Source organism: Saccostrea echinata, unplaced genomic scaffold (genome assembly GCF_033153115.1).
Source record: "Saccostrea echinata isolate AGI-Se365-2 ecotype Australia unplaced genomic scaffold, CSIRO_AGI_Sech_v1 ptg000009l, whole genome shotgun sequence".
Taxonomy (NCBI): Eukaryota; Metazoa; Mollusca; class Bivalvia; order Ostreida; family Ostreidae; genus Saccostrea; species Saccostrea echinata.
The window spans coordinates 41935546-41958939 of NW_026889758.1; the positions used below are offsets into that span (position 1 = coordinate 41935546).

At 33.6% G+C, this 23394-nt stretch overlaps 1 long non-coding RNA gene across 1 annotated transcript; it reads right to left on the minus strand.

The window, feature by feature from the left end:
* Positions 1 to 725: 725 nt before the first annotated feature.
* On the minus strand, positions 726 to 15445 carry LOC133183745 (uncharacterized). Its single transcript, XR_009720720.1, has 4 exons — positions 15384 to 15445; positions 11608 to 11712; positions 11297 to 11394; positions 726 to 2121 (listed from the first exon to the last, which is right to left on the minus strand). It is a non-coding gene; the product is annotated as an uncharacterized LOC133183745 (long non-coding RNA).
* Positions 15446 to 23394: the final 7949 nt, after the last annotated feature.

Genomic DNA, 23394 nt, shown 5'->3' on the forward strand with positions numbered 1-23394 from the left:
GATTCATGCTGTGATTTTACCTATTTAGATGCTTCTTATTTACAGTTCAGTATACATGATATACCAGTACAATGTGACACTAACCTAGTATCAGTTAAATGGATCATTACTATTCTGTTTTTAAGAAGTTTGCAGGGTAAAAAGTATAATAAAATAAAAATGTTGATACATTTATTGATTGCATATGCTAAAAACTTTTATAAAATATCAAACATTGTATCATAACAGCTTTTTTAATTCAATACATTCAAAGGTACAAAAATCAAATTATTTTCATCCACAGTTTTATCATATTCAGTTGAACAACAGCTACATCTATTATATAAAATGTATGGTAGTTGGCACTGATGGTATATATATCCTGAGCAAAGAAAAAACATACCTAATCAAAGAATACAAAGCTCACTTCTATACATGTTATCTACTAGTAAGGCAATGTCTCACTCAACAAACAGTTTGGTAATGTATATCACCTGGATCCAAAATCTATGCAAGTTGGTCTGGGTTAGACTTAACTGCTCAATATACATCATCTATGTTTACTGATCACCAAAGAGTATATTGTTACTTTGAATGAACCTTCTCTAAAAAACTGGTCATTAATCCAGAAAATCTAAGTCAAATCAAGGATTGGTACCCTGAAACATTTACATGTACATACATCATCTTTGCAGGTTTGTTCAACATAGAGTTTATAATTACATGAGAATAGGACTGCTCAAAACACTTAATCTTGTGGAGTCTCCCATGTGGCGCAAAGGATAGAGTTTGTAATCTAGAGTCGCAAGTAAGGATTTAATCCTTAAGTCTCAGGTTCAAATCCACTGGGGATGTGGGGACCAGTCCTTCAGATTAGACCATATAAACCGAGGTCCCGCCTAGCAGTTGATGTGGGCACAAAAAAGATCCCTTACTGCTCAAGGCCCTGAGTGCAAAGTATAGGTCAAATTTTGCAGTTCTCCACCAGCAAGTAGTGGCATCTCCATATGGATGAAAAATTCTTGAGAGGGATGTTAAACAACAAACAAACAAAAACAAAAAAACACATGAGGAAAATGTAGATCAGGTCAAGCATCTGAAGTAAATCTGTTAATGTGCTTTAATCCATGCAAGTTTGTCCAGGTAGACCTTAGGAATGAACCTTGCTCCTTAAATTTTAACTGGGATGACAATGCTAGGTATATGTATATAGTAAGAACTCATCTAGACTGTCCAGAAAATCTAAAAAATATTTAGCAATTTCTTACTTGCATGATTTAAAAAAATCTGCAATCTAACATTATTTCAAAAAAAATTTCAACACATTTTCTAATTTTCAACAAATTCAATGCACTATGAGACGATTTAACATTTCTTAACCACAAACACTGTACTTAAAGTGCAATATACATGCATTATACTGTATGTTAAATCTTTACAGTTTTCTTCAAGTACTCTAATAGTATATGAAATATGAAGATTACCAACAGTGATCAAGCTTTAAAGTCCATTGAAACAATACATAATTAGAGCAGAGCAAACACAGACCTCTAAAAACACCAGGTGCAATGGAGGAGAAAGCATTTCCTGCCATGTGCTCCTTGACATGATTGGGCAAATGGAAAAATCCACAAACAATTCAGTGTAAACAATTTTGATGAAAAACATTAGTCAACATTCAACTTAATGATCGATTGAATTTGCTATAACACTTAATTTACACGTAAGTGTACACACATGTATGCATACTAGATGAATTATTTCACAATATCCAAAATTGGACAATAATAGTTTCTAATCTAGCTAGACAACAGGAAATTTTCATTATTACTTAAATTTCATGAAACTATTGAAGTCTATGAGATACAAATTATATCTAAAAATTATACACATTTTAACAAGTGTTTACAGTTTAGTGTATTTATTACACACAAATGATGACTTACTAGTAAAGTCCACAGATTGACTTCCAGATTTCAGCTCAAAGGCTTGAAGATTTTTAGTGGCTCATTCATCATTTTTTTTTCACTGAATATTTTCATTTTTATTTTCAAGACGCTGTTTTTGTTGAGGTCTTTTAGCAGTTTGATGCAATCCAAGAACTCCAAGGGCAATTTAAGAACTCCTGAATTTCTTTCTTACCTGGAAAAAATAAAAATTTAAAAGTTTAAAATATATTCAACTTACATGAATAAAACTAGTGATAATGTAATAGACCTTTCAGATGTTCCAAAGCAGCTACATGTATCTAATTAAAAAATATAAAGTTTGAAGTATTTAGAGTCACCTGTATTCTGAACAAGGGATATGTGTACTTGACAGACAGATGAATGAATAGACTGATCACTATAGAGCACCTTAGTCTTTTTTCAATAATCTTTATATTAGTGAAAATCAAATAGGAACTACAGTGTTTCAAGGAATGTATATGTCACCTGCTAGGTATCGTCATTAAAGAGGTAAATAAATCTAAGAGTGGTCAGCTATTAATTTAATATTAGCATGGACGTTCAAGCATTTGCCTGCAAGGAAAAAAAAGATCCAAAAGTATTTAAAAGACTGGGATAGAATCTGGCAATCAAAGAAAATATGGTTCCCCAGTCCTCAAATGAATAATTTAATTGAAATTATGAGGAATAACTATTTATCATTTTATTAATACACATGTAGGTGCTTCCAACAATCCTCGGAGGAAAGGAATTTCAGACTGTCTTTACTTTAATTGTCACTTTGTCAGTCAACATGATTCATTGTGGAATACAGATCCCAATGTATTTTCATAGTATTTAAATATAATTTTGTGTGGTAACTGAATTTCATACAGTTTTAAAGTATAGTATCATGAGCTCAAAAACATATATAAATGCTAATTATCAAAACCCTGCCTCTCAAAATTATGGAGATATAAGGTGTGACAGACGGACAGACAGACACCAGGTAAAGTGATCTCTAAGTGTCGTTCTGCTCTGCAGTTGACACAAAAATGAAAGTCAATTTTTGACCATGTATATCACTTCAGTGATGAAAGGAATGCTGAAGTGGTAAGTCTATCCTAATTATTTGAAAATACGGCAACCCCATTGGTCAGAATATAATACATATGCTGTCCAGCCTTAATTTCATTGGCATAAAGCAGCACAAAATACGATTTTATTGGATGGTGCTTGTTTTTCTAGGGGGCGCTGTTGCAACCCTGGAAAAGAAAACAGGACTGGGGCTTGCCCCTAGGGGGCACTTACTGACCGGAAGTAAACAAACAACAGAAATAGCAATACACTAGAAATATGTCCATAGGACATGTATGCCCGCCGAGTTTATAGTAATGCAACATGAAATTTTGTGTTAGTGTATGAAGTTTGATGAGAATATCTTGAAAAGTTTCTTTGAAATTGAAATCTAAGAAAAATGGATATAGATGATAAATTCTCACCAAATTATGTATAGATGCATAGCCTTAGATATCAATATTTTAAATGGTTTTAAAACCATGCAAAATGCAAATTGAAGGAAAGTGAGGTCAAGGTCACAGGAAAGGTCAAAAGTTTTTGAAATAGTTGAATAGGTCTTACTAATTATATATGTATCAGCATATTAAGTTTGATAAAAAATATCTTGAATGATTTCTTTAAAACTGAGCTAGTCACAAGCGTGGCGCCATGGTTAGAGCGTTTGCTCTAGAGTCGTGAAGTAAGGAGTTGATCCTTATGTCGCAGGTTTGAATCCCACTGTGGGACATGGAGACCAGTCCTTCGGATGAGACCTTATAAACAAAGGTCCCATGTCAAAGTAGGTGCTGGCATGAAAAAGACCCCTCACTGCTCAATGGCCATGAGTGCAGAGTATAGGACAGAATTTGCAGCTTTCCACTGGCAAGTGGTGGCGTCTCCATGAGTGTAAAATTCTCGAAAGGGACTGCAGATTACCTGTAATGATTGACCAAAATCCCTACTAGGCTTTAAACTCTTCATTCTTGACCTGTATTTCGTCAAATAAGATTTTTCCAGTTAATTAAGGTAAAATTACTTATTGTTAAAACTGTAAATTTTTTTTTTTTTTTTTTTTTTTACCTGAGCCAGATTTTTACTTTTCTTAAAAGTGTCTGTATTTGACTGTTGGTTCAACCTATCTCAAGGAAATAATCTGTAATAGTAAATGTTAGAAATCATGTTCTCTATCTACTATAATCACGAGAAAAGGTGTTGAAAATTAACAGATGGAGATAAAATCAGCATTCATATTAAAGGCTTTTTTTCAATAATCAATTTATTAGTGAAAATCATAAAAGTATTAGGCAAAAAGGAAAAACAAATGTTGTCATTAATTAACCTTGCATATCTCTACAATTTTCTGATAAGAAAATTATACCCGATAGATGCAATATAATCACCCTTTGCCTGCCCCTAAATTAAATTATGAAATTTTGATAGATTTTGATCTAGTAAGCAATTATTTAAAACAAGGTTTTTTCAGAGGTGCCTAGGGTCGAAATTCATAGAAAAAAACCTACAAAAAAGTGAAAACCTATTTCTATCATACTGGTTTATATTTATTACAAATGTCCTCATAGTCAGCATAGCCCAGAATGATAGACCGCAGACTCTCACCATGAACATTTTTAGTGTCCTGGTTCGAAACCATTTTTTGGCACATTTTTATTTTTTCAAACTTTTTACCTGTATAAACACTAAAGAACGAGTGCACTTATGGGCCCCGGTAAAATGTGAAAAAATGAAGAATTAAATTAAGCATAATTTTCCATCTCAGATCATTAATTGATATCTAAACCATAAGATTCAACAAATTTTATCGCTGAAATTCATGAATATACAAAGAGCAAAGCCATACAATGTGGTAGGGGTCAGCCGACATTCGTGATTTTCTATAGTAAATCGAGGACGGTCAATCATTTCAAAGCTTTTGTTTATTGTCAGCCTAACATTGTACAAACTTGTGTGATTGACAAAAAATGCATTATACATTTATAAAACTTGTGTGAAAGTAGGAAATTTGTACATGATTAGGCTTGAACTTAAAATATTAAAAATGTATGAAAAGTTCAATGTTTTTCCTATAACAAGCAAGAGCTATTTACCTGTATGACCTATGTTGAACCCACTCGTGGAATAAATTATTTAAAATACTGGTAGTCACGTGAGTTCTACCCAGGTAAACATTCCTCAAAGATGCTCACTGTAAAACATAACCACGTTTTGTATCATTATATCGAAGTCAAGCCGCATAGAGAAGTTTGTATGTATTTGGTTTTAGGAACACGGGATGGTTAGGAGAGTTTAGTGTCGTTAAAATGTCATCATAAATAAAAGTGTCAAACATTTTTAACATTCATGCAAGACAATGGTACTGGTATTGAAAGCCACCTAAATACACTTTTTTCATTTTGAAATTTAAAGGAACTAATGTTAATACTTATTGTATTATTTCAAATGCAAGCATGCAAATTTCTTAGTTTGTTCACTATGGATACAGGTATCTATACAACTTCATTCTATTTTTTTCTCGGGTAAAATAGTACAAGAAGTATCATTCGGCAAACGCGCCTGTCAATGATCCACCATCAGATTGTTCAAGTGTCTGATTTAAATGTCTCCTCCCCTTGATTTAAATAAATGAAACTCAAAATAGGTTCGGTACGACTTTTCCGGATTTGGGGTATCTATAGGCATTTAAAAAACTTCATTTGTTTCAAATCCATGCTGATTTAGGTGATGTTTTAATGTGAATTTAATTAGAAATGTAAACTTGTATTTAACTATTACCAAAAGAGAACAATTTGGTAATACATTCTAAAGTAATATGGCACTGAAAAAGGGCCCATTAAGCATTGCTTAAGTGCACTTGTCCTTTGATTTTTTAATACAGGCTTTTGCATTTTACTTAATATATTTTCTTCCTTAAATGCATGTTTGGTGTTGATATAAAAGACATCTATGGAAATGCAGATCATAAATTCTCTTTAACTAAACGCAATCAACCGGAACTAAACCTCATTGTAAGCACACTTTGTTCGAGGACATGAATCATTCGCTTTGTGTTACTCGATAATGCAGGTGTCACGAAAAAAAAATCATGTCGAGCAATAATTGCTGTGTTTGCCTTTCAAGAACATAATGACGTGTAATAGTACTGTTGTGCCAGTGGGAGAGATACTGTTCTATGCAGAGTAGATGCAGTTCATTCCTCGTGAAAAATGTGTGCATTGGCGATATGTTATGCTAAAAATGCATGAGGGTTTTCAGATTAGAAAAGAATGTGGTAAGGTCAGTTAAGGTTTTATGTCCCATTGCCATTACTCAGTCAGACATCAAGAATGACCCTCAAACAAAGGATGTATCATTCTGTAAGGTAGGATCACATGAACACACAGTTGAGTAGAATGAAATATATCGAGATAACAATCAGTATTCAAGCTCAAAAGCCCATCAAAAAATACAAAATAGGAGCAGAGCGGACCTCCAAAACATCAGAGGTGGGATCAGGTGCCATGGAGGAGTGAGCATCCCCTGCAGACCAGTCACACCCGCTGTGTGCTCCTTGTCACGACTGGGAAACAATAGAAAAATCCATACACAATACAGTGTGTAAATAATGGCCTAACAATAAGCATGAAAAACGTCAGTCAGCATTTTACTTAATGATAAATTGTATTTGCTGACAAGGTCATTGTATCGACCATAGAACTTACAAAATGATGACTTTAAACAAGACTGCTGATATTCTTGTTTCAGCAATTTGTTTGTCAATAACTTACCTCCTTTTAAAAATTGTTCATACATAGAGGATGCTCTTGCGTATCGAATCAACTGAGAGATATAAACCCCGTATGCAGGTGATGAAGGTATATTGCTGAATAAGTAAGGGAAGTTGACGATTGAAAAGTTATCACGTTTATCATAAAGCTTGGTTGTTAGATTACCATTAATGTAGAACTTATCTAAAGCAATACATGAGAAACAAGAAACTACACACATGTGACCTAAAGTCAGTGACCGGAACATATATCGGTAAGCTTTTTCTAAAGACTGAAACCAATATTGGTCCTAAAGGTCATCTCATATTTTTAACTAGAAGTGTTCCTTTGATATACTATATTTTACTTAATTTCTATAGACTTACTATACCCTGAAAAAAGAAGGAAAACAGGAACTACCTGTTTAAATGACCCCGACCACCGAGGTTAATCTAAAGTTTGTCCCTGCCTACCTGAAAAACAGACTGCCTCGGACAGTCAGTAATTTCCAACTCTGGTTTTTAGATGCTAAATGTTTAATATTTACAATTAAATGCTTATATTTACATTTTTAAATTCATGATAGATTGAGAAAGTCGATAAAATCATTTCTATATTAAGTCTGTATACTGTATAGGGGGAAAATAACTCGCGGTGTTAATATTCGCTATTTTCACGGTGTGAATAAATCCGTGAATTCAAGAAACAGTGAATAAGTTTTCAATAACCTACATGTTATATTTGGAAATTTGAGAATAGACTACGATATGTAAATATACGTGCAGTGCATGGTCATTTCAGTAATTACGAATCGTACCTGTCATTCAATTATTTTAATTATCACGCTTGACATTAATTTAGATCACCCAGCAGATAATAACCTGTATTTGTAAAAAAAAAAAAAAAAAAAACTGTTTTAATAGCCAACGCTACATGTTTCATCAATCAAAACACTAGGGTCATGGGTTTTGAATACCCGTACGTAACTATGTTACGACGTGTATTTGTTACCTGCATTATCATGTTTTTATCGACATTTTGGTTTTAAAAAATCATTTAAATAACTATCGAACTTGCTGATGTATATATAAATCTACCCTGTTGTTCGTGAAGTGAATACATAACGCTGATTAATGCCTTCTAGCTATGCTATGTATTAAACAGATATAGACATTGAAGGGAGGTACATGTAACCTTAGTTATATACCGATTCCGCAAATTCAACAAACCGCGATCGTGTCAGAGGAGAGAAAAACATGAAAATTACAACCCCTGAAATTATCCCCTTTACAGTACTTCAACCGAGAAATTAGTTGAAACTGGTTCCAGAAAAGAAGCTGAAAATGTTCAATAGTTTACAGACAATACTTGACACATGATGACTGAACAAGAACAGATAGCAATAAGTAATTTAAATGACTCAGGTGAATTATAACCTGTTCAATCTTAGATCCATCTTTTTTCTAAAACGAGGGTTGATCCAAAAGTTCATGGAATTTAATTATTTCTAAAATTTTATTGTGATTTGATGAAAGCAAACAATAGGCATATTTATAATATAGAGTCATTATGCAACAATACTGGAAAATTTCACCACGTTCCAATTACCAATAAGGTCACATGAGCTTTCTGAACACTGATAGTTGTAAAATCCGGGGGAGACTTCGACGTAACGTCAAGTTAAGTATGTCATGTCATGTTATAGGAGCATCTCACCCTCATGTTCAATTCAACTAAGTAATTCTACAGAATATTCTGCCTTTTTCTCCTTTTTTCTCTCAAGAAAAGCCTGGGTATCCACCAATCGACTTATCTTTATATTACACTCATATTTTAAAAATACTCCCCATCTTTCCATATGATGTTCGAATTTCAGTAGCAAAGTCAAGCACAGTACGTCGGCGGTCATTTCATCCATCAACGCTTAATTTGTCTACGAGAAAAACAGACCCTCCAAAAGCAGCCACACCTTTAATCAACCTCCATGGAAGTTCTATTGTTCTTAAATTTTTCACGCCACTGGAAAATCAGTTGCTAAATGCATTTTTCTCCAGCCTGTATCAGTAGTATACCCCTTTAAGTCAGAGTGTTCCTAAGATTTTAACAAAACTTATAACTTGACTGAAATGTGACGTTCTCTAACAATTAAAAGATGAACAAGAAATCATCAACTAATAATCTAAATATCAAGTTAAATCAGTAAAACTCTCACATACAGGTATATTAGTGGTCAAGCAATCGTAATAATGACAAAATTCTCATTTTATTTGCCACTTGGCGCAGGTTTTTTCTGATATCATGCATTAAGAATTAAAATGATAATGAACAAGTAAATGTCTCCCCTGCATTTTAAAACATCCTTTGCTATGGCAACTGCCATAGAGTTACTATCATTAATATTTAAAATATTTTTTTATTAAAAAAAAATCATCAAGTGTCTATATTCTTATTTGTAATTTTCAACCACTTTCACTAATAAATAAATAAAATAAGAAGAAATTCCATGAACTTTCGGATCAATCCTCGTACATGTCAGTCATTAAATTTATATAATATACAGTATGCATAAGGGAGACCAAATGTATTATTACTGCATTAAGGAGACCAACCACTATCCATATGTAAATCAGTATTCAACCACTTTCACTAATGAAAAAATAAAATATGAAGAAATTCCATGAGCATTTGGATCAACCCTCATACATGTCAGTCATTAAATCTATATAATATACAGTATGCATAAGGGAGACCAAATGTATTATTACTGCAATAAGGAGACCAACTACTCTCCACATGTAAATCAGTATTCAACCGCTTTCACTAATAAATAAAAAAAAATATGAAGAAATTAGTGATGAGACATCAGTTAATTTTCATAATCGATCATCGGTTGGAATCGGTTACTGCTTCTGATGCGATTTCACCGATTATAATCGGATTTCTTCATAGTTTTGTATACAAAAAGCAGACTATTACAATAATTTCATTTATTTCTTTAACATGAATATATGAAATACATAATATATTATTTTCTTTGTTGTTTTGCTTCTTTTACACTTTCTAGACCTAAAAATATTTACAGTGGACACCCAACATGGCTGCCTAGCGGCAGAAAACGAACTTCAAGAAGTTGTGGGGGGAATTGATCACTCTATATTTAAGGTAAATGTTGACTAAGTTGCATATTTTATATCTCAAATAAAAGATACAATTAATATTTTTTGAATAAAAAGAATCAGCTGATTGATCAAACCAAAGAGCAAACACAGATTTGGCAGAAAAAAAAATTCACCCGGGGGTAAATTGAATGGGTCGGTCGGGTTATTACAGGAAACAAAAATAATTTTTTTTAGGCCCTATATACGCATCTTCGGTTCTTAATCACCTCTGCTTCGTGCTAGTTGGCTAGTATCAGATGCAGATGCCATTTTCTTTCATTAAGAAGAAATAAATTTTAAACCAGAAAAGGATAATTCCGGAATGTATTGTATTAGAAGTATGTTTCCGATGATCGATTATGAAAAACTATAATCGATCATCGGAATCGGTAGCATTTTTTTGTCGACAATCGATGTTTTCTGATTATCGGTACAACACTAGAAGAAATTCCATGAACTTTTGGATCAACCCTCATACATGTCGGTCATTAAATTTACATAATATACAGTATGCATAAGGGAGACCAAATGTATTATTACTGCATTAAGGAGACCAACTACTATCCACATGTAAATCAGTATTCAAAACTTGAGATTTTAATACCCTAATAATTTACATGTTTAGTTACATGAACTAAATCTATTTACCTTTGTTATAATGCAAGAACTGTTTTACATTCAGCCAACTTTAACATTACACATGCATACAGTGTATGCCATGCATTAGGAAGACCAGATGCATTATTTCAACATTAAAGAAACCAACTACAATGGAACAATTAGACAGTATTCCAAAATGTTCATTCCAATACCATAGTAATTTCCCTTAATTTGTTTGTATCTAGATGACTTAAATCAATTTATCTCAGCCAGAATTGGAACAAAAAAACTAATCATAAAAGTGGCCAAACACATGAACAGACAGACGGACATGATGATTCCTATGCTTATATACACCCAAAGTTGCCAAAGTAGAGCAGATGCAGTGGTTAGAGCGTCTACTCTAGAGTCGCGGAGAAAGAAGCTGATCCTTACATCGCGAGTTTGAATCCCACTGTGGGACATGGAGACCTGTTCTTCAAATGAGACAGAGGTATTAACCGAGGTCCAATGTCACAGTAGGTGCTGGCTCGAAAAAGATCCCTCAATGCTCAATGGTCGTAAGTGCTGAGTATAGGACAAAAATTTGCAGCTCTCCACCGACAAGTGGTGGCGTCTCCATATGAGTGAAAAATTCTCAAGAGGGACGTTAAACAACAAACACTATACACCCAAAACTTTGTTTGCAGAAGATTTTGTGATACATGCTTTACAAGTATACATATTGTTCATAAGGGAATAAAAATGCTATATCATTAAGGAAAGCAACTGAAATTAAATGTGCACTTCTAATTGAACTAAACAAAATTACCCTTTGTCAGAATGTAGATTTATAAACAGGAAGGCTGTTTTTCTTCATTTTTTCCATGTCAGATTCAGACTGTTCTTGAAAAAATTCTGGCATACACCCTGTAAAAGTAAACAGTGCAGATAATAAAGAGCTTCTAAATAAACTGCATAATATTTAAATGATCCACTTAAAAGGGATAACAAATGCATTTAACTCCATCAAGGAGACCAACTGATATCCATATATATATAAATCAGTACATGTATTTTAATTGTGATATTTTAATATCCTAGTAATTTACATGTTTAGTTTCATGAAATAAATCTATTTACCTTTGTCCAATGACCAATGAGCACAAGCACTGATTTTTCCTCTTTTTTCTTAACGGAATCACCAGAGCCAGTCTGCGGTCCATATGATTCTGGCATATGTACACTCTGTAAAATGCATATTTGTACCATGTACAGGCATATGAACAATATTTCTATACTACATACATGCATCATTAAACTTAATAATCTTTTTTTTCCAAAATTCTTTATTCATAGTGTTTTGCTGTTAGCAAAATTCAACAAAAACTATACCATATATATACTTGCCTATAAGGTGGTCCACCTATAAGTCAGTTGTATTTTTTGAGGTTATTTTGGAGGGATTTGCTATTGACCCGCTTATAAATCGGTACAAATTTTTGCCAGAATCAATTGACAATTTCAAATCAATGCTCTGATGTTTTAACCTGGTTTCAAAATACTAATCTTCTTATGACTCACCTATAAGCTGGACATAGAGTATATACAGTACCTGCATTATACATGCATTAGGAAGACCAAATGCATTATTGCAATATTAAAGAGACCATTGTGGCAAATGAAATCAATGTATGAACTGTATTCAAAACTACGGGTGTACTAATTTGTCTGAAGTATATCATGATATAATGTGATACACAAAGACTTTAACAGGATATGTACATACACCCACATGCCTAAATGTAACAACAGGAATTATCGTTCTACAATAATTTATTGAAATTGCCAATATGAATAAACAAAAGCAAACTTTGTTTCGATTGTATGAACTTTAAGTTTTCTTTTTACACCACGGTCAGATAATCTAACTATCCCCCCTGGTTGGCTACCGGGTCCTTCGTTAGACTGCCTTATCAGACATGATATTTACTGTAGATTTGATTTTTGGTACTGACTTTTATACTCAAAATAATGTCTTTAATTGTTTAATTTCTTGAGTTCAATATCACTTTGATGTGTTCAGTGTTTACTTTGATATGTAATGATGTGTATAAGCGTGTATTTTCGATAATTTAAATTTCTAGTACAGTAATCGTCCCCAAGCTGCTGTTTCATTATCGTGTCATAGTATCTCTGAGAGTGCATTTTATTAACACCTCCAAATCACCTGGCCTGCGTAATTAAATTTAACTACCAAAAACAACAGCTTGGGACTAATAAGGTGTGATTATCAGGAATGGTCCCATGAAGCCTGTGCTAGACCTAAGGGAAACGTTCAGCAGACCATAAAATTAGCATAATGGGATTATTGTGTACTAAGGTGTGAATTCAGCGGAGCGAGAATTTGTTGGACTTCGAGATAATGCATGTGTTTATAGCACTTGGGACCGTAAATCTACTTCAAGATAAGCGAGGTATTCGAGATTTCCGTGTTCGAGATACCAGGGTTTTTTAAAATCATAAATATAATAAAAACGGCCGGGACCGTTGATTCACTTCGAGATATCCGTGGTATTCGACATACCGGTGTTCGAGATACCGAAGTTTACCTGAAGTTTACCCCCCCCCCCCCCATCATTTGAACAAACTTGAATCTACACTACCTGAGGATGCTTCCATATCAATATGACTAAACATGGCTTTTCTGTTGATGAAAAGATTTTTTCCTATACATTCCTATGTAAAAATTTGATCCCACATTGTGGCCCCACCCTACCCCTGGGGTTTATGATTTGAACAAACTTGAATCTACACTACCTGAAGATGCTTCCATATCAATATGACAAAACATGGCTTTGCTATTCCTGAGAAGAAGATTTTTCAAGTTTTTTTCCCTATATATTCCTATGGAAAACTATGATCCTCCACTGTGGCCCCACCCTACCCCCAGGGGTCATGATTTGAACAAACTTGAATCTACACTACCTGAGGAAGCTTCCATATCAATATGACAAAACATGGCTTTGTTGTTCCTGAGAAGAAGATTTTTGAAGTTTTTTCCTATGTATTCCTATGTAAAACTTTGATCCTCAATTGTGGCACCACCCTAACCCTGGGGGTCATGATTTGAACAAAGTTAAATCTACACTATCTGAGAATGCTTCCATATCAATATGACTTAACAAGGCTTTGCTGTTCTTGAGAAGAAGATCTTTCAATTTTTTTTTCTGTATATTCCTATGTAAAACTTTGATCACCCCTTGTGGCCCCATCCTACCCCGAGGGGTCATGATTTGATACAAACTTGAATCTTCACTACCTGAGGATGAATCCACATCAATATGACTAATTGTGACTTTGTTGTTCTTGAGAAGAAGATTTTTCAAGATTTTTTTCTATATAATTCTATGTAAAATTTTGATCCCCCATTGTGGCCCCACCCTACCCCTGGGGGTCATGATTTATACAAAATTTAATCTACACTACCTGAGAATGATTCCATATCAATATGACTAATTGTGGCTTTGTTGTTCTTGAGAGAAAGGTTTTTAAAGATTTTTTTTCTATAAATTCCTATGTAAAATTTTGATCCCCCATTGTGCCCCTCCCCCCCCCCCCCCCCGCCCGGGGGTCATGATTTTGTACAAACTTGAATCTACACTACCTGAGGATGCTTCCATATAAATTATGACTAATTGTGGCTTTGTTGTTTTTAAGAAAAACAATTTCAAGATTTGTCCTACATATTTCTATGTACAACTTTGATCCCCCATTGTGGCCCCACCCTACCCCTGGGGGTCATGATTTGAACAAACTTGAATCTGCACTACCTGAGGATAATTCCATATCAATATGCCTAATTGTGGCTTTGTTGTTCTTGAGAAAAAGATTTTTCAAGATTTTTTCTACATATTCCTATGTAAAAATTTGATCCCCCCTTGTGGCCCCATCCTACCCCAGGGGGTCATGATTTGAACAAACTTGAATCTACACTATGTAATGAAGGTCTCACCTAAGTTTCAACTTTTACAGCCCAGTGGTTCTTGAGAAGAAGATTTTTAAAAGATACCACTAAATTTTCACTAATTCTTAATTATCTCCCCTTGAAAGAGGGTGTGGCCCTTCATTTGAACAAACTTGAATCCCCTTTACCCAAGGATGCTTTGTGGCAAGTTTGGTTGAAATTGGCCCAGTGGTTGTTGAGAAGAAGATGAAAATGTGAAAAGTTTACAACAACAACAATAAAGACGACAATGACGACAGACAACGGACAAATTTTGATCAGAAAAGCTCACTTGAGCCTTTGGCTCAGGTGAGCTAAAAATAACTTAATTCCAATACATTTTGGGCAGGCGGTTTTTTAATGTAATTCTGTGAAAAACTTGGGAATTTCAACCATCAAAGATTATATTTACCGGTAACTGTTTTGAATTAAAGCTGTTCAAAAATGACATAATCATTAAGGAGGTAGCACATCTTAATGATTATTACAAAATCATAAAAATACATAGACAACTTTACTTAACATGTTGATTTTACAGTCAAGAAAAGTTTGAATTTGAAGTGTTATTTTTAAAGATGGTGAGACAAAAAATTAAAAATGAGTAAACAACAATTATTATTTTTATAAAATTCATGCGTAATGATTTATAAGACTTTTTTGACAGAATTGTTAAAGAATTCAATATATTGCATATCACATTAAAAAATGTCTTTCTTTTTTTTTTGCTCAATACACAGCCCTAGCAAAAATGATATACAACAAGGACTTTGATTAGATTATTAACATTCATTCGACTAATCATAATTATTAACTGTTATTGCACTTTCATTTTCAAAATGTTGTTTGTTCACTCTTTTGCATTGATATTATAATTTATAAAAGAGTATTTTAGCAGAAAAAATTATCAATTTACCTTTCTTGGAATAAAGACATGTTGACACTTGAGCTGAGATTTTCTCTCTTTCCATAGATTTGTTTCACTGGGGTCCACATGATTCAAGCAGAGACCCTGTAAAAAAGGACTTAACTATGGAAAAGCATGAAGAATATATGCCTATTACACATATGTTAAATTCTAATGAAAACAATGTTTTTTAATTAAGATCCATATATTTCTAATGATTGACATAATACAAATTCAAAATAAAATATGCATGTCTATATTATACACTGTACCTTAAGCAGACCAATTGCATTATTACATCCTTCAGGAGACCATCTTAAATCAATGTTTGAGAACTACTTGTGAGAACAATAAATTTGTCTACTTTACATTACTAAATGTACATGTAATCTATAGCATCATGTTACTTTAATTGACCTGCCCTAGTTCAACACAGTAATCTAACAAAGAAATTGAGCCAAAACAACATTTTAAGACTTTTTGAACAGTGCATGTTAACTATCATTTCAAAACCATTACCAGTAAAAATGCTAAAATAGGAAAATGATGACAATTAATTAATATTGTACTTTCAGGTATATTAGATGAAGTAATCTGATTCGTCAAGAAACATTTGTTAAAAAGCACTATTATCCGCTGAATAATGAAGCCACGCCCAGTGTCGCAACAGTCAACATTGCTTGACGACGGGTGATATTCCAAAAAATAGTGACTGCGCAGATTTATGCGCTCAAGGTTCACTATTATTTGTATTTGTATAAAACATTCAGTATAATATAATAAATATTGCATGTAGTTGAGTGTAATATTGAAAATTTTCACCCCTCGAAAACCAAATACGTCAAAAAGGGGATGGGTTTCTTTTCCAACTTCTACATAGTTTCGCCCCTGCAAAAACTGGTATAGACCTTGGAAATGTTTAAACGGGCTAAGAGAAATCAAATGCATCAAGAGTACTTAATTGTTTTTACCCAAGTTACATGCCAAAAAAGATTCAGAGAGACGTCACATAAAGTTAACGTTGATTTGAACTGAAGTTAGGGTGTCAAAAGTCATTCACGTCCAAAAGTGACATTGATCATGTGTGGTAGATAATAAATTCCTACGAGCTAAATATGCTGCCATAATCAAGTGAGGATCTTTCCCTAATCCTATATATAAATCCATTTACAATATTATATGCACTTAAGCAGCTGTTTATGACATTGTAAAATTATATAAACAAGACCGGTTTATATAATTTATATCAATTTATATAATTAATAATATAATTTGTATAATTTTATCAAGATAAGTGTATGGGGTAGAGGGAGCAGACATTGAGAATCAATGTTGTCGGACCTCGTGAAACTAAACTAACAGTCTTCCAAATAACCCGGGAGTCCAATGCCAGGGACCTGTTAAATTTGCAGCCGGGCATGTAAAAATTGCCAAAATACATGTCTGAAGAGGGCATATGTGAATCTTCTTTCATTGTACGATCTTTACTTGCCATTTATTCTGTCCTTCCCCCGTTATTCGCTTAAACGTTGCTATATGTAATGTCGATAGATTGCCTGTCTACATTCTCGATACGACCTGTCAAATGATTGTCAATCTAATCATTGAAGTGTTTAGTTCAACCGATTTGTTTTCTCGAAGTTGCTTGCTAAATTACGAGATGTTCATCAATGCCACATACTGTGGCACTACAGTCATGATCCCATTTCTGAAATTCAGTTCAGCTAAACCGGCCAACAAATGACCAGCATGCAACTCAGAAGTTATTTATGAACAAAAACGCTTTAGAAAATGGCAACCACAGGCCATGGTTGCTTTACAATGCTGAAAAAATTAATATAAAACCTTTATACCTAATGGGGTTTTTTTGTTGCACAATACTGGTAAATGTAAGAATTTTGAGTAGGACATGTACAAATTTGAATGGGCTGGGTAAAAATGATAGGTCTACATGCCCGAAGGGCATGTGCTGAAAAAGAATTGTTGTGAAGACTGAACTAAAGCGACAGCGCCGGGTGATCATATAAAGTCCCCTTTATTACATAATAATTTGGCAAATTATCAACACATCAAGCTAAAATTTCCAACATATCTTAATGGTGAGAATTTTTATTTTTTTAGTTGAAACCTCGTGACCTGTGAAAAAAATGAAATTTGTATCCCATCTAAAGTCTTAAAATGTATCTAGGTAATTTTCGATACAAATTTGCGGTTGGGGTTATAAATGAAGGATAAAACCAGAGACCTCGGAATGGAATACTCGGAAGTCTCTGGTTTTATTCTACCCCCAACTGGAAGTTGTATCCCATCTAAAGTTTTAAAATGTATCAAGGTAATTTTCGTGGAATAAATGAGTGCTTTACAATAAAGAGACTCGACCAGAGACATCTGAAACGATTTATTTGACAAGAAAAAAGTCTCTTGAAGCGAACGATGTCATTTTAAAGTAGGTTAATGATTGATAATGATACATGAACAAAATACGAGCTTGAAGCGGGGGTGCCTGAAATTGAGTTAGATACCTTGTGGTAAAAATAAGTAGGGGTGCACCGTATATGAAACAAGTGCCTGTGATTGATAGTCTGAAATTTCTCTTCACCTAAATATTAAAAGCTTGCAGTGATCGCTATAAATCTATACAACAGTCAAGTTACATACGGTAAACTAACATAAAAACAAGATTACAACAGTCATGATTACAGAAGGTACATTTTGAAGACTCTAGGTCAGTAGGTGAATGTAAACAGGTAAACACACGTGGGACAGTCACCACAAATATGAACCACAAAACGACTTATAACATTAAAATGTAAATATTCATCTGCACACAGATTTTGGCATAATAATAATAATTTTTAAAAAGTGTAAATTAAAATATAAAATAAACAAACCTCAAACCTTGTAACAAGGCTTGTTTCCCTACAATCTTATTCTGGTTCTCTGTCACTGAAATGCAGGGAACCAGGCTGCGTTATTAACTCGTACACAGATTTGTTGATACGAATAAACCTACAAACATATGGATACGAAATAAAATATTATCATAAAAAATGAAAAATTTCAAATTGCTTGAAAAATTATCTTTATGTAGTTTATAATAAATGGTTGTAATTGTTTATTAATTTCTATCTATCCATTAAAATTTGATACGTATATCAGCTTAATATGTATCCGTCTGAACAATTATTGTTATTACACTCCCTGTCACATCTTCATAGTTAAGCCTGTAAGCATGGTAAGTAGGAATCAATTTCAGTTGAAGGGGACCAAAACCAAACATTTTTCAGTTTCATACATACGAAATAAAATAATTTCATGAAAAAATGAAGAATTTCCAATTGCTTGGAAAAAAAAGAAGCTTTTCATGTATGTGATTTACAATAAATGGTTGTACTTTTATATTTTCTATATATCCATTAAAATTTCACAGTATCAGTATTTCACTATTTGTAAACATTAACAATAATATTAAATAAATGTTACACTCACTGTGGCTTTGACTGAGTTACTGTCACATCTTCATAATTAAACGAGAATATTCCCTTCCGTAAATATTGCTATATATATCTGAACTGTTACCAATTAATCTTTCTTTGGTGAAAGAAAACCTCAGGGATGGAGAATAGGCCCGTACGTAATTTAGTTGGAGGGGGGGGGGGTGAACACAACCAAACAACATTTTTCAGTTTCAGGTTGGGGGAGGCTACAAACCAAAAATTTTTTAATAAGCAAAAGAAAAATACATTATCAGAGGTTATTATTGAGGGGGCCCAAAAGCAAAAGAAAAAGAGATCATCAGAGGTTATTATTGAGGGGGCCCAAGCATAAAGGAGCAATGTTTTCTATAGTATACCTAAATTTCAGCAAAATTACAGGGGGCCTGCCCCCCCCCCCCCCCCCCCCCCCCCCCCCCCCGTTCCTTCAGCCATGTATTGTATCAAATCTGCTTCACCCTGATTCAGATTTTTTTACGTCATATATATTCTATTAGCAGAGGACCACATTGTATTGATAAACAATTATTAAATTACAGCTATTTTTTTCTTACAGGGTCTGTTTCATTTATACTATATCATGATGATCATGTCCTGCATGATGTTTACAGAAAGTTTAATTTAAATTTTTAAGCTCGAAATAGCTGCGTCAACTTGCGAGACTATTTTTTCAACGTTCGGCCTAATCTTTAAATATTTAATTTGTTTGTGGACTTGCATAAAAGAATTAAAAAATATAGGGGCCTATCATTTAACTTTATTTCGAATTTCCTTCAGGATTTTATATACCGAACTATAGTCTAACGATTATTTAAAATCATACTTTTTCTCTTGAAAGCTAAATTACTAGGCAAAAAAAAAAAACAAAAAAACAAAAAAACAAAAAACAAAAAACAAACGAATGTTTGTCTTGTGTATTCTTAATTACAACTTATTATTGTATCATTTTAGTTACTTACCCAAATTTCTCAACATCCATGGTGTTCAGAGGTCATTTTCTGAAAACTGAAGGGGCATTCCGATGGCATTCGGAACAAATGACGGAAAGCACTTGCTAAGAATTCAAAACATGGTTCATAAATTTACAATATTTTTCCTTTTTAGGTTTTTAACATAAAACATGGAAAACTAAGTTAAAGAAACACTCATTTGAACAAATCAAAAGCGGAAAAAATATATATGCTAGATTTTTTGTTTAATTGCATGTTTTTCATGGTCTCCAAAATGCAGAAAAATTATCCTTTGAAATTATACGTAGGTTATAAATTCTTTTCTTTTTTAGGGAAGATGATAGAAATTAGACAACTTTTGAATGTTAAATAACAGAGTTAAAGATTAATAAAATTTAATGGCAGACTGTTTATCTATAAAAAGACATTTGCAATACTGATGAGGTCAAAATAATAGGGAGACCGAAAAAGGTCGCCTTAATCCAGTGGTCTCCCTAAGCCAGAAAATATATCCTCCTTGGTCTCCTAAAGCCATATGTCATATATATATATATATATATATATATATATATATATATATTATTGGAGTTTTTCTGTCAGTAGTGGTATTAATTCATTTCCCCATGCTTGCGCGGGATTTCATCTAGTGAAATTAAAAGAAATGCTATTATGCACGATAACATACTAAATGTACTGACTACATCACAAATCTAAGATGGTATTTGACTGAGGAGAGCAGCTAGTGATGCCTAAGAATGGAGGTTTATGTTCAAATTCTGACTTGATGACCAGATAATGAATTTCAGACTCTCTGTCATAAATGGATAAAATTTCTGATATCTTTGAGCTTTGTTAAAGACTACAACTTAAAATAATGCCCAGGAAAAAAGCTCTAACCATCAATACAGAATGAATAAATTAATTGAATTTTTAGTGATTTTCATTTTTAGAGATATCAAAACCCTCACTAAAAATACAAAAATTAAATCTTAATGGCTAAAAATTCTGCTTATACGGTATGTTTCCTTATGCAACATGCTACTAAGTCATTCAGCCTATTTGATAAGCCAATTCTTTGAGAAGCATTCTAATCCAATAATGTCCAACAAATATATTATGCAGCACCCCATCTTGTGGTCCCAATGTAACTCTATTATTGTCCATGTGCTTCTGTTCCTGGTGGACAGATTCCGGCTGTGGACAGCAAACTTGGTATAGATGTAATGAAATAAGGTGGTGTGGTAAAAACCTGAGTAAACCCCTCCATGCCCCTCCATCCCACAGCAACAAACACCAGACACTGGCCAATAAGAGCTGTCAAAAAATGATTAATATATGCTACATTGTATGAGTACCCGTATGTCTGAATAATTTTGAAATATATATAGTTTTTACAGCATACAGATAACAATATCAGATCTATCTAGCTGTACAATATCAGATCTATCTAGCTGTGGCCTAACTAACATAAATCAACAGGACAAAGGGCTATATTGAAAATTTTTCTCATTGTGATTGGATAGTGTTAGATATATTACAATGTATTTCTATCAAAACTTTTGCAGAATTTTAAACAACATAGTATGTAGGGCTGTAAGTATATGTTCACTTGGTGAACTTTTCCCAGATCTATACCATGAGATTCGATGCCAGCAAAGCAAATCAAATGGTACTTGGGGAAAAGTTTACGACATACTTAGTACATGTTTCACATGAGAAATTAAATCCTTTGTGTCTTATCTTTTTCATTACAACTCTTCTTTCTTTCTTAAGATAAGATAATGATGATTTAATCCTAACTGGTGCTATTATGTACAGGCCCAGTTGTGATAATTATACCCTCAGGGGTATATCTACCTGTCTGCAACAGGTCAGGTGAGTCCACAGTGAGTACATTTCATATAATTAGGTAATTGACAAAATCTCTGTATGTAGCTAGTTTTTCTTTTCTAGTGGAATTAAGCCAGGAGCTAAGGATCTTTTGGACATTAGTGAAAATTTGTTTTTGGATGTATAGATAGATTTGAAAAATGGACAAATTACTTCAGAAACACAAAGAATTCAACAGAAAATGCAACAACAAACTGTAGAAGTTCAACTTGTGTCAGCCTTTACATGTTATAACAAGTAAGTAAATTTTATTTATTTAAAGTTGGCATTTTGTACACTGAGTATAACAATGAAAATGAGTTCTGTAGAGCTCTTAAACCGACTGTAAGTAACAGAAAATTGTACAGACTCTTTGAGAGATATCAGGCCTGCAGGAAGCAAAGCAATTAATTTCAATTTGGGGAGGGGGGGGGGGCACAGCCATACATTTTCACTTGGGGGGGGGGCACTATCAACTACCAAAAATTTCTTGATAAACATTTTTATTGAGGGGGCGCAAGCATATACATGTAGTAGCTATGTTTTCTATAGTAGTCTATATATTGACAAAATCCCCCCCCCCCCCCCCACTTCCTACGCTACGGCCATGAATATATAGGACTATCCCTGTTTAAAAGAAAAATTGTATCAATTACTGTAAATCATATCTTGACTGCTTGTCATGTCCTCTTGGAGGTGAAGATAAGATGGTGAGTAAACTTTTATTTTTTGCACTATTTGATGAATATAATTATAATCTGGCTGATTAATATCAGTGATACAGTGTTAAATTAAACTATTCAATCAATTAATCCTGGCTTGAATTTCTGTTTCAATTTTGGCCAAAGTTCATTCTTTAAGAGAGAGAGAGCTCTTTTTATTAAATTTTTACATTTTATTGACTTCTTAGCATCTCAGATAGAACAGTCATTGTTTATTGACCTTGCCACTGTGTCCATGATTATAATCTATAATTGAGACTGATAGTTTTAATAAAAAGAGACTCATGAATTAAAAGTGTTGGGTTTATAATACATGTATGTACAATACAACTGACCTACATGTATGCAGAAACAATGAGGCTATACTTATAGCTGAACAAGACTAGTAAATAGGCATACACCATTTAGATTTTACTATCTATTATGTCTATTATATCATCTCTTGGATATACCCTTCGCATTCCATGGCCGTAGGAACCGGGGGGGGGGGGGGGGGGGGGGGGGGGGGGGGGGGCAACCAATAATTTTTCCGATATATAGATTACTATAGTAAACAAAGATACTATATGGTTGTGCCCCCTCAATAAAAACGTCTGATGACTTCTTTTTTTTTTGCTTGTCAGGATATTTTGGTAGTAGTGCCCCCTCAACTGAAAATGTATGGCTGTGCCCCCCAAAACTGAATTTGCTTCCTACGGGCCTGCATTCGTTACACCACTGCTTTATTGTCACGGGTATTGGCATGGAATGCAACACATGTCTGTACTGGTTATCTTACATTGCCTTTGTTTACATTTTATTGCAGCTATGTGTATTTGTGTTTGCATGTTTGTATATTGCACTGACCTGTGCAACTGTTGTAAGTTCCTTTGGTATCTTTCTCTCCTGTCGTGGAAGAAGTACTAGGGATGGGTATCGCCAAAAATTTCGTATCGCGATATATCATGATTTTTCCCCAGAGTATCACGATAATATCATGATATTT